Source organism: Symsagittifera roscoffensis, chromosome 9, assembly GCF_963678635.1.
Source record: "Symsagittifera roscoffensis chromosome 9, txSymRosc1.1, whole genome shotgun sequence".
In the NCBI taxonomy this organism is placed as follows: Eukaryota; Metazoa; Xenacoelomorpha; order Acoela; family Convolutidae; genus Symsagittifera; species Symsagittifera roscoffensis.
Genome location: NC_087070.1, coordinates 18,162,287 through 18,174,516, shown reverse-complemented (window position 1 = coordinate 18,174,516; position 12,230 = coordinate 18,162,287). Strand labels below are relative to the sequence as shown.

Genomic DNA, 12,230 nt, shown 5'->3' with positions numbered 1-12,230 from the left:
TTTTCTCTTTGAGAAAAAGAAATTGCTATTCCTATGTACTGTACTTTTTAATACAAAAATGATACCGGGGGGGGGGGGGGGGGTTTGTAAATGAGCAAACAATAGGGGGGAGGGTAAAGGAAGGGGGTTTAGTCCACCTCTAACTTTATACCCCCTCCCCCCAAAATTTCTAATAATTTAACAAAATTGTTGAAAGAAACAAAATTCAGTTTTTGGGTAACATAAAAAAAAGAACAAAAATATCAAAGTTAGGCAGAAAAAAAATTAAATTGAACAACAAGTAACCAACGTAACCAACTTTAGTTTGAAACGTAGAAAAGACTTTATGAGCGTTGAAATTCGCATCTCAGTAAAGAAGAAAAAAATCAATTATAATTTAGTTTCATTGTCAGTGTCCGCAAAAATGGAAAAAAAAATCGATTATAATGGATGACAAAAGGATTTTGTTGCCTCGAAAAGTAGTAGTATTATAATCCATTTTTAATTGATTATAATCGATTCGTTTTTACTTTTGTGGACACTGACAAGGAAACTCAAATATAATCGATTTTTATTCATGGAACTCCAATGCGGGGATCTTGTTGACTAGTTATTGGGATCTTATTGACTATGTTTACTATCTTGTTGACTATTTTTTTTGGTCTGCTTCAAACTTGACAGCTTTGCGTCTTGTCAATTTAACGTCAACTTCATGCAAATTTTATAGAATTTCGTCATGTCAGTTTTAAGGCAAATTTCATACAAACTTTGATAAGTTTTAGTCATGTCAGTTTTATGCTGAAGCGGGTTGCTTCAGAATACTTAAATCTGTAACAAAATAAACTACGAAAGAACAATTTTCATTCAGCAAAACTGGGAGAATTATAACGAAAAAACAGTTGCTAGATTTTTTTTGGTAAAGAATCCCCCTTGTAACGAATACCCCCTTTTAAAGAAAGAATTGAACAGTTAAGCATATAAGAATTTGGTACCTTGTAACGAATCCCTCCTTCTATTACAATAGGAGGGGGATTGTTAATAAGATCCCGGCTTTTTGTCTAGCACTATGCTTTCTTTAGTTGTCTTTGGTCATCTACTTGACTTCCGTGCAACGATTTTAAGAAATTTTAACCAACTTTGACAGCACACCAAATAATGCGTACTTTTACCTACATCTGCGATATAATTCCAGTCCGAATTTGTCTCTTCTTATGATTTGTGTTCTGTCTGTGTACAGGCTGTGTTCAGATTTTGCACAGAATATATTTGACATGCTTCATAGTTGACCTTGTGCAAACTTCCATGCAAACTTTGATAGGTTTTGGTCATGTCAATTTTATGTCAAACTTCATGCAAAATTTGATAGGTTTTCGTCATGTCAATTTTATGTCAAACTTCATGCAAATTTCGAAATATTTTTGTCATGTCAGTTTTATGCAAACTTCAGGCAAACTTTGATATATTTTTGTCATGTCAGTTTTAAGGCAAACTTCATGCAAACCTTGATAAGTTTTATTCATGTCAGCTTTATGCTGAAGCGGGTTGACTCAGAATACTAAAATCTGTAATAAAATAAACTACGAAAGAACCATTTTTATTCAGTAAAACTGGGAGAATTAGCTGCTAGATTTTTTTGGTCTGTTTCAAGGCTTATTACTATAACCTTAAACTGATTTAAACTGATTGAAAACTAACAACATTTTTGCTTTCAAATTTTGATTTCGGAAACTCTTTCCGATTTATTATATCTGTCAAAAAAGCTGTTCATGTTGAAGTATTCCGAAATACATGATGGAGAGTCAAAATATGGCAAAACAAGAAGTGAGATAACTTTGAAAAAAATTTGCAAATTTTCTAAGTTCTCAACAAATACGTTATATCGATTATAATCTATTATAATTAATTATAATGGTTTAATAAATATTATGATTATAATCCGTTTTTAATGGATTATAATCGATTATTTTTGTAATTTTATAGATACTGACTATTAAAGGACAATATAATCGGTTATTATCCATGGAACTCCAGTGAGGGTGACAATGATGCAATGACTTTCTATTGAAAAAAACGTTTGAATAAAAAGACCTAAAGCTTTATTGATAAAAACAACTGCAGTTTCTGTGGCGAGAAATGGTTCCAGAGTAACGTTTTGATTGCCTAAATATTGTTCCGACTTTCGATACGAAAGTGACGGAATATTTGTGCTCGGGGTGGGTTCGACTTTTTAACAAGCCACTTTTGACGGAGTTTTTAAAAATCATTCGAAAGCTATTGTTGTCCTGAGCTTAAATTTGAAAAGATATTTTACCTGTGATCATTTTTTGTAAAGTTATGGGGGTTTAAAGATTGCCATTTTGGCCAATTTGGGACAATTAACGCGCGATATATTTCGCAATATTAACGCGTAAGCGGAGAGTTAATCCGTCTTAAAATCGTTCAAAATTGGTTGAAAGAAGCTTATTTGCCATAATAGATTTGTTACAAGGAGCGAAATCTATTGTTTTGTACATTATATGTGGCGTGTGGGGGGATTATTTTCATAGAAAAAAAATTTCGTTTTATTTTATATTTTTTCATTTTTTTATGTTGTTTATGATATTAATGCTCGTTTAACCTCAAAGGCAGTCGGAAAAATCAGGGCTTCGCCCTGATACGAGCAGTCTTGTTCTTTTTTATCATTGACTCTAGGCCCCGAAGGATTCTGCTAGCTTCCAAAATTTAGCAGAATTGGCTTATAAAGCAGATTATTTTAGAGAGCAGCAGATAGAGCAGAATTTCAATTTTACGGCAAAATTTGTCAATTTTGCTCGAAAATCTTTCCAAAATCATTTTAAAAAAATTTGCACCATTCAATCTCTCTGACAATCCCCTCTTTATCCTGCAACTTTACTAATCTAAAGTTTTGGTTCTGAAAGTGTTCTGTTTGTATTCCAATTGACTTTTTTTTCTTGAAAAGCGATAAGAACGGTAGTTTTGTAATAAACGCAATAAAAGCAGAAACTTTTTTTATAAAGCATTAGAATTCTTTGAGGCCTGCATTACATCCGATCCGAAATCAACTCATTCGTATGTATTGCTAAAACTAAGTTTTTCGTATTACAAACTATATTTTGCCTGCTGAAAAAACCGGGTTGTCAACCTCTTTCATGCTCTCAAAATTGACTTCCCTGCCATTTTAAAGTTTTAATTGTTTCACACTGCAAAAACAACTAGTAGTTAAAAATGTAGGAATGTAGAAAAATTAAGAACCAAGCTGCAAAATAAAATAATAAACTTAAATAATAAACAATCTAAATAATAAACTTGGAATTGAAAGGCTTGTTAAACCTGGTTTATTTAAATGACCATTCAAAAGTTTATCACGTTGTGGGCTCTGGTGAAATTCTATCCGACAACGGTTGAAAATCAATAGACGCTGGGGTTGTGTGTATTGTTAGAAACGGCTGCATTATACTTAAGTGCGTTTTCAAGTTCATTTAGAACACCTCGTTTTGAAAACACCAAGGAAAAAGTACGGGATCCAATTGTTAGTAGTTGTATCGCCCGCTTTCATTTCTTTTTTGAACGAAAAGAAGACATCAGATGGTGAATCAATTACGAATGAAGTAGATGATAATGGGACTTTATCTGCTAATCTCTATTTTCAGTCATATATCTCCTCCAGCTAAAAACAATCCCCTCTTGATTCATGTAAAAAAATCAATCAAAAATTATTCATTCTTTATACCAAGTTCAACTGCATCGGCCATTTTACCTTGAATCACGGCAAAAAAAAATTGCGCATAAAAAAAATTGGACGAATACAAAATTACTCTTGAAACTACGCTTTTGAGTTAATTATTGAAACTAATTGCAAAACTTTTGTTAAAACGTTTTGGGTATTCCAATTTTGTAGATTTCAAAAAATGACACGTCGGATTGCAGTATGCTGGTTATAAAAACTTGGAAAGATTTCGTTCATATGATCAAGAGAAAAGAAGAACGAAAAACAGGGAAGGGGAATCCGAACCAAGGTAGCCAAATACTTCGCCCGTCTTTGACCATCTTTCATTCTTGTTGTAGCAGCCGAAAAGCGAAATCCCCACGCGAGGAGGCTATACCTATGGTTCACCTTTGCTTTAACTAAGCGATATCCCAATGAAAGAAGCAGGGAAGGGGAATCAGAATCAAGATAGCCAATTGTCCTGTCAGTCTTTCAAGCTCTTTCATTCCTTTTTTTCATAAGCCCGCGTTGGTCGGGTTGGGCTCGTCCGTCTCTAGGCTAAGGAACTTCGCAACTTCCACCGGTCTAAGCCACAGGTCTGCGGGAGTGAGTGGAGAGGGATTCTTGGGGCAGTTAAAAATGTGGCAACTAGTGTGGGGTGCTAGGTGACAGTATTGGCATAGTGGGGAAACTTTGTTGTCTAATCGGGAGAGGTATGTGTTTAAAAGCCGGCTGTAACCAGACCGGAGTTGGGAGAGTATACAGCGGGTAGTTCTGGGGAGATATTTTTTGTGGGTTCGACCTTAGAGGGCGGTATACCGATTACTTTGAAAGGAGGGATTTCTGCGCGGAACTTGGTTACTAGATTTGTGTGCTTGTGTTTTAAAATGGACTTGTGGTGGTTAAAAACGAAAGTGGAAACTTCTTCTGGGTTGTTAAGATTGAGTGAAGGTTTAAGATTGGTTGAAACGGAGTTAATATCTTCTTTGAAAGCGTTTAAAACTGATTGTCGAACTTGACGTGAAGGTGTGGGTTGTAATGGTAGAAATTATTTGGGTGATGGGAGCGGTATGACGAGATAAAAATTTGTGAGGTTAAAAGAGTGTGATGATTTGGAACATTGAGGATCTCGCCCTCACTGTGCAGGTGGGCAGTGGAACTCATGAGTGTTGAGCCGGTAAAAACTCTGAGGGCTTTGGGTAACCTGCAGGTGGTTAATGGAAGTTTTGCTGGCGGCATGTGACCAGGCAGGGGAGGCATAATCTAAAATGGGGCATATTAAGGGTTTGTAAGTTAAGAGGAGGGTTTCTTTTGTCTGTACCCAAGAGGATCCTGCCAATGCTTTCAGGACACCTATCATGCGGCGGGCCTTGTCGGCGAATCTTTTACAGTGTGCAGCAAAGCATAAGGTTGGGTCAAAAGTTACCCCTAAAAATTTTGGGCTTTTGTTAAGAGGGAGTGGCTCGTTGTTTAAAAGTACACTGGGTGTTTTGTTAAAATCTTTATTGTATGAAGACAAAAGGGTAACTGATCCTTTAGAGCACGCAAAAGATAACTTCCTGGAAGTGAAAAATCTAAAAAGATGATGAAGGTAATCGTTCAACAACCGAGAAGCTGCCTCTACATCCGGGTTTTGGGAAAAGGGATGGAAATTGCCAGCGTAAGATGTGAGACGAACATTATAGGGGGTGTGGGAGCGTCATGGACGTAAAAATTAAAAAGAGTGGGCGAAAGAACAGAACCCTGGGGGACTCCACAGAGAAAAATTTTGTGAGGGAATTCGTGGTTGTCAAAAAGTGTGGTGGCTTGTCGGCCGTTCAAATTTTTACTCAGTCAACAAACAATACCTCTTGGGAGCGGTGTGTCATTATTTATTTTCACGAGAGTACGATGACACACCATGTCAAAAGCCTTCGAGAGGTCAGGCGTTGCGAGAACGGTGCGGGAGGGGGGCGATTTTGATTGAAACTGTCTGTGACAAAAATTCTATTGTGAAAAGCGCAGTAGTGGTAGAGTGGAAAGGACGAAAACCATGTTGATGTGTGGCGGTAGGGAGATACTTTGTTGAAAAAGTATGAAAAACTCTTTCTAAAACTTTAACAGCGGGGCAGAGTAAAAAGATGCGCCTATAAGAAGTGGATAGGTTAAGGTCATTTTCGAGTTTGGGTAGGGGGATGATCTTCAAATTTTTCCACATTTTTTTCAGACAGCGACATATTAAAAAGAAGGGTTAAATATTCGAGAGCTAGGGATCCCAAGTAATTTAAGTGAAAGTTGCAAAAGCCATCCGGACCAAGTGCTCGCGAGGGTTTGCTGTCCACTATGGCTTGTTTAGTTTGTAGGGGGGAGAAAGTGGGGTTATCTAACAGGGTGAGCTTGGCTATTTTGCGTCTGGTTTTCCGGAGTAGCTTATCTGACCCATGAATCCTGGCATTTGTGAATTTTTTTTTTAAAGCCTTAGCTATGTCTGTGTCTGAAGAGATTGTTTTTAGTTCAAAATGAATAGGGTGCCTTCCTAACACAGGCCTGGATGAATATAGGGAACGTACCACTTTCCAGAACTTTCTGGCGCCAGTGCGGTAATCACAGGTCTGGAGGAATTTACGCCAACTGTTTCTCTTGTCGTTCGTTGTCTGATTGAGAAGTTGGAAGTTCAATTGGGAAGGAGTGAAACGATAGTGCTGTTTAGGTTCCATGGGCTGAATGTTGTAGCAACCGAGATCTCTTTCATTTGACTCTGGAGAAAGAGTCGGGGTGTAATGGCAGTGGCGCCCGGCGGGGATGTGGTGGCGTGCTGCCCTCAGTACCAGATCCCGAAAGAATTTCTCGCCGGCCATAACTGAAGAAGGAAACCTCGAGGCAAGGCAACCCGACTCAATCTCCTCGGTAAATTGCGCCAATCAGCCCTGAGGAAGTTAATGAAAGACTTTTTCGGAGAAAAGTGTATGCTGTTTTCTACAGGTAATTCGATAAGTATGGGGAGGTGGTCGGAGCCTAGAGATTTAATTGGGTTCCAGGACGAAAAAATTAATAGGCTCTGCGATGGTAGGGAGATGTCAGGTGAGGAGAAATGTGCATCAGAGGATAAAGAATTAAAAGGTACTCTAGTTTGGATATCTTCAGGGGGGCGTAAGTGGATTCAGTAATTTCATTTGAGAGTAACTGACCACGTTGATCTTCTTCTACGTTTGAATTTGAGAGGGAAGAGTGGGCGTTTGCATCCCCGAGTACAAGAGCGTCGCCTGGAATCAGGAGATCAGAAGGGGAGGCAGTATAGTTGGGGAAACAACTAGATCTAGGGTTGACATAAAAATTACTGATACGAAGTTTCGACGTACCGGCTACAACTGATATACACATAGCCTCTTGTGTTCCATCGGTATTTAAACTTACTTCTTCGTACTGCATGGTTTCATGTATTGCAATGAGGAGGCCTCCACCCTTTTTGGGCCTGTCTTTTCGAATAAGAGTGAATAAGGGACCTAGTGAGGGGTTACAGCTTTGTTTCTTGAACTTGGTTTCTAGGAATAGGGCTATGTGTATTTCATTCTGGATTAGGAATGCTGCAATTTCAGGAGCTTTCTCAGAGATTCCATTACAATTAAACTGGAGGATTCTAAGGATGCCTTTTGATTGTTTGGTTTGGGAATTGGTTGCAGAAGGGGCTGAGGGCAAGGATTGGTTTGTGGGAACCGTTACTTGGTAAGAGGTGGTGGATGGGGCTTTGGTTCCGGGGGGAGGTAAAATGAAAGTAGAAGTTCAAAGGGAGCAGTAAAAATCTCTGTTATGTTCTTTTAAAAATTTGAGGCCACTGCATTTAAAATGTATCCAGCCACAAATGTGGCACCAGACACTGGCTTGGTTTCTACTAATGTTTAGGTTACAGGGTGAACATTTGTAGGGACCGGGGTTAGGGTTAATGCCAGATCCTAGGAGTAGGGTGAGTATGAGCAGACGGAGTAGCCTGGCCGGCTTCAGACGCTCCGTAACCGAAAACCCGGAGACTTCAGAGCTTTCCCCCGACCGATGGGAAGGGGAGCTTGACGCCATTTGCAACCTGGCAAGCCAGGATGTCGGTTCCACCACTTGAAGGCGCTGTCGTCTGGACCCTTTCATTCCTGGTCCACTATCGGTAAGAATCTGCTCGTAGATATGATTAGGTGTAGGTGTCCATGCCAGAACTCCAGCGTGCAACAATCAAACTGCTACTTTGCTATAGTCATCGAATCGTTGAGCACTTATGTTTGGAGTTATTCGAGCATAAGCGGGGTCAATCCTAGAACTGACTCGTTTTTTGCTGGTGTTTTTACGGTCCTTGAGACAGGTGATTGTTGAGATCTGAGACAGGAATCATCGGACTTGTAGGTGGGGTTAGATAAAGTTAGACTGAAAAATAGCACCTCTGATACTTGTTGTTACGACTTACGATGAAATTACTCGGGTGGATTGTTTGTTCGGACCACTTTAACAAAACTGGTCCGTCGGAGGGTCGATCTCTAGATCTGCAGGGTGCCAGCCGAGTTTGCTCACCACTATATTAATGCACACCATGTGTATCTAAGCCTGCTTGTTTTATAATCCCGCACAACAAAACCGTTATGAATTGAAATGAGGCAGCTAATTGGTTTTCTTACATACACACACGACTGAAATTGCATTACTTAATTTTTGATATTATCAACCTATAATTAATAATAAAAAAATATAGTAAATTTCGCGGATATTCAATTGACTAAAAATTATCCAAGACCAATTAAAGGGTAGTCGGAGCATTCAGGGCTTTGCCTTGATACGAGTAGTCTTGTTATGATATACTGTTTCTTTCACGCATTCAAAACAAAATATTTCAAGGTATAATTTGGCTAGCTCCTTCCAAACAAATGTGTAAATTTGTACCCCCATTTTTCAGATAGTTTTAGAGAAGACAACAAAAGAATGAATGAATTTTTTCCCGAATTTTGAAGAAAGTGACGAAATATTTGTGCTCGAGCTGTTTTGTTTTCTCTAGACAATTTTAGAGTTTTTAAAATAGCCATTTTTCAGGGAAATTTTTTATATCAGCCAGTTGGTATTGTTGCCATGAGCTCAATTTCAAAACTATGTTTCACCTGTGGTAAAATTTTGTAAAGTTATGTGGGTTTGAAGGTTGGCCAATTTTGTGCTATTAACGCCTAAGCGAAGATTTAATCCGTCTCAGAAATCTTTCTTCCATTTGATCTACTTAAAATTTAATTAAATGCTGAATGTATTATTTTATTCTTAAAATAGTGTGTGGGGGATGCATTTTGAGAAAAATCTGAAAAAAAAAGTTTTTGAATTTTTTTTGAAAGTTTAATCAGTTTTTTCTAAATCGAATACTTTTTCATAGACTTTAAAGGGTAGCATGAGCATTCAGGGTTTCGCCCTGATACGAGCAGTTTTGTTTTTTCTTTGAAAACAAAAAATTGCCATTTCTATGTACAGTTTTTTTTTAATGCAAAATTGTTTTTCCTTATCTGTCAGCAAAATTTGGAGTCTGGAACAATAAAATCGTATAGCTATCCTAAGAAGAAAACGCCAAAATTGAGGAATGGTTCTCGGTTGTTTCCTTGTTTAGTCTATAACAAGCAGTTGCTATCTTTCAATATAGGAAACCATACTGTTTTCTTACAGCCCATGCTACAAAAGTAAGTGCTCACAATCATCCACTCACAGAATAAATTACACAATAACACCAAGTAATGAGCTAAAAAAAATTAATATTTATGAAAGAATCAAAAATTCCGATGAATACAATTTGTCAAATATTTGATACCAAAAATTTGATTTTGTAATTGATATAAATAGAGTGCTTACCTTTTATATTTTTTTGATATCAGATTGATAGCGGGTTGTAATAATTGCTAAATTTATTCAGTAAATTTTGAAGCTAATTGTTCCGACTTTCGATACGAAAGTAACGGAATATTTGTGCTCGGGGTGGGTTTTTTTTTCTTCAGACAAATTTCGACTTTTAAACTAGCCATTTTAGACGGAATTTTTTTATATCATTCGAAAGCCATTGTTGTTCTGAGTTTAAATTTGAGAAGATATTTCACCTGTGATCATTTTTCGTAAAGTTATGAGGGTTTAAAGATTGCCATTTTGGCCATTTTGACCAATTTGGGACAATTAAAGTGCGATATAATTCGCGCTATTAACGCGTATGCGGAGAGTTAATCCGTCTTAGAAATCGTTCCAAATTGGTTGAAAGAGGCTTATTTGCCATAATTGATTTGTTTCAAGGAGCGAAATCTATCCTTTTATACTTTATAATGCTTGTGAGGGGATGACTTTCATAGAAAAATTTTCAAATTTTAGAAAAAAGTTTTTTTCATTTTGTTTTATTACATTTAATTTTTTAATGTTATTACTGCCCCATAAACCTCAAAAGGCAGTCGGAACATTCAGGGCTTCGCCCTGATACGAGCAGTCTTGTTTTATGATTTCACATCTAAATTTTCTCTCAATCAAGTTTATTTGAATGCATAAAGGAACTTTCAAAATCTTTTTTGGCAAATTTTTTTCAAGGCATTTTAAGGAAAAAAACTGACGATGTCATCAGTTTGAAAGTTCTAATACGGACAGCATCGACTCAACGAAGAAAACTTGTTCTAAAGCGTTAAAATTTTTCCTCTGTATCATCGCTTACTTTTACCGTGCAGCGAATTTTAAAGAAAGAGCCTTCCAATAAAGTTTATTCTGCTCTTGATAAGTATTCCCAAAAAATAGAAAATTGTTCAGAGAATCAACTAGATCTTTCTTATGAACGTTTGTTTCTTCTATCGTTTTTAAAGGCAATAGTTTACTTTTTAAAATTGCGTTCAAACTAACTCAAGTAACTAATTTCAAAACTACTTTTGATAGCAATTGTTTATTTTTCACTTTTTTTCTGATTAAATCTAGAATTTTTTCTCGGGTTTTATTGAAGGCATGAATTTATGCTTGAGCATTTTTCAAAACTTTTTTTGAATCTTTTTTCGTACAACCAGCTTTCTGTGCCGAATTTTCATGCATAAAATTCTAACATAATAATCTTTTGTTGGCAAAAATGTTGAGTAGATGATTAAATTGGGCAACAAATTAAGAAAAAGTTATAGATTGGAATCCATAATTATCAAAAATTTTCAAAAGAAATCCTTTAAAATCTATTCTAATCGATTATAATTGTTCCGACTTTCGATACGAAAGTAACGGAATATTTGTGCTCGGGGTGGGTTTTTTTTTCTTCAGACAAATTTCGACTTTTTAACTAGCCATTCTTGACGGAATTTTTTAATATCATTCGAAAGGTATTGTTGTCCTGAGCTCAAATTTGAAAAGATATTTCACCTGTGATCATTTTTTGTAAAGTTATGGGGGTTTAAAGATTGCCATTTTGGCCAATTTGGGACAATTAACGCGCGATATATTTCGCGCTATTAACGCGTAAGCGGAGAGGTAATCCGTCTTAAAATCGTTCAAAATTGGTTGAAAGAAGCTTATTTGCCATAATAGATTTGTTACAAGGAGCGAAATCTATTGTTTTGTACATTATATGGCGTGTGGGGGGATGATTTTCATAGAAAAAAAAATTCGTTTTATTTTATATTTTTTCATTTTTTTATGTTGTTTATGATATTAATGCTCGTTTAACCTCAAAGGCAGTCGGAACATTCAGGGCTTCGCCCTGATACGAAGCAGTCTTGTTTGTTTTTGTTTTCAATATAATCAATTTTTTGTAGATAATTTTCATGCTCACTTCCCACTTTTTCCTCTCCTTCCCCACACTCCGATGCCTCCTGTACCAAATGACTGCATTCCGCGAAAACCCCCATGTCTCGTTCGCCCGTTTACCCTTCTCCTTCACACGCGTTTACCCACCGCCTCACACGCGTTCACCCCACCCCACCCCACCCTACCAAATAACCCCCCCCCCCCCCCCAAAAAAAAAAAACTGGGGGGGGGGGACTTTGGGTTGAGATAAACGTGGGGGATGGGTTTAGGGTAGATTGCTGTTTGGGGAGTAACACGTATACTTTTATTAAGTTGTAATTGAAAGACGGAACAAAATGCAATATTTCGGGAGAACGACAAAATGACTGACTGAAGTTTAAAATTATTTTATAAAAAAAAATGAAAAAGGCACAAAAAAGGTTGAAAGCATGAAAAATTGATTCAGTTCCTTAAAAAAAATAAAAATAAAAAAATTGAAAACTTTCCATTATAATCAGTTACAAATAGATTTTTTTGCTTCGAAAATTATTAGCAATATAATTCAATCCGAATCATCAGTTCTAACCAGTTGTTTATGAAGTTTAAAGAGACATGTTATAAAAATCCAAGATGATCAATTATTATCCATGAAAAATCAGTGCGGGTAGAGCAAAACTTGAATTAGGTGATTATAAGCACCCTGGGTCCATTTCTTTACATTTAATGCAAGAAAGGTTCAATTCTTTTTCCTGTCATCTGAATGAATTCAAGGTAAAATATATTTCGTGCTATTAATGCGTAAGCAGCGAGTTATTCCGGCTCAAACAACATT

The 12,230-nt window shown here is 36.8% G+C and overlaps 1 protein-coding gene across 3 annotated transcripts in view; it reads left to right on the top strand.

The window, feature by feature from the left end:
* Nucleotides 1-12,230, top strand: part of LOC134854042 (sodium/hydrogen exchanger 9B2-like) — a 46,420-nt gene that overhangs the window by 14,303 nt on the left and 19,887 nt on the right. The window lies entirely within an intron of this gene.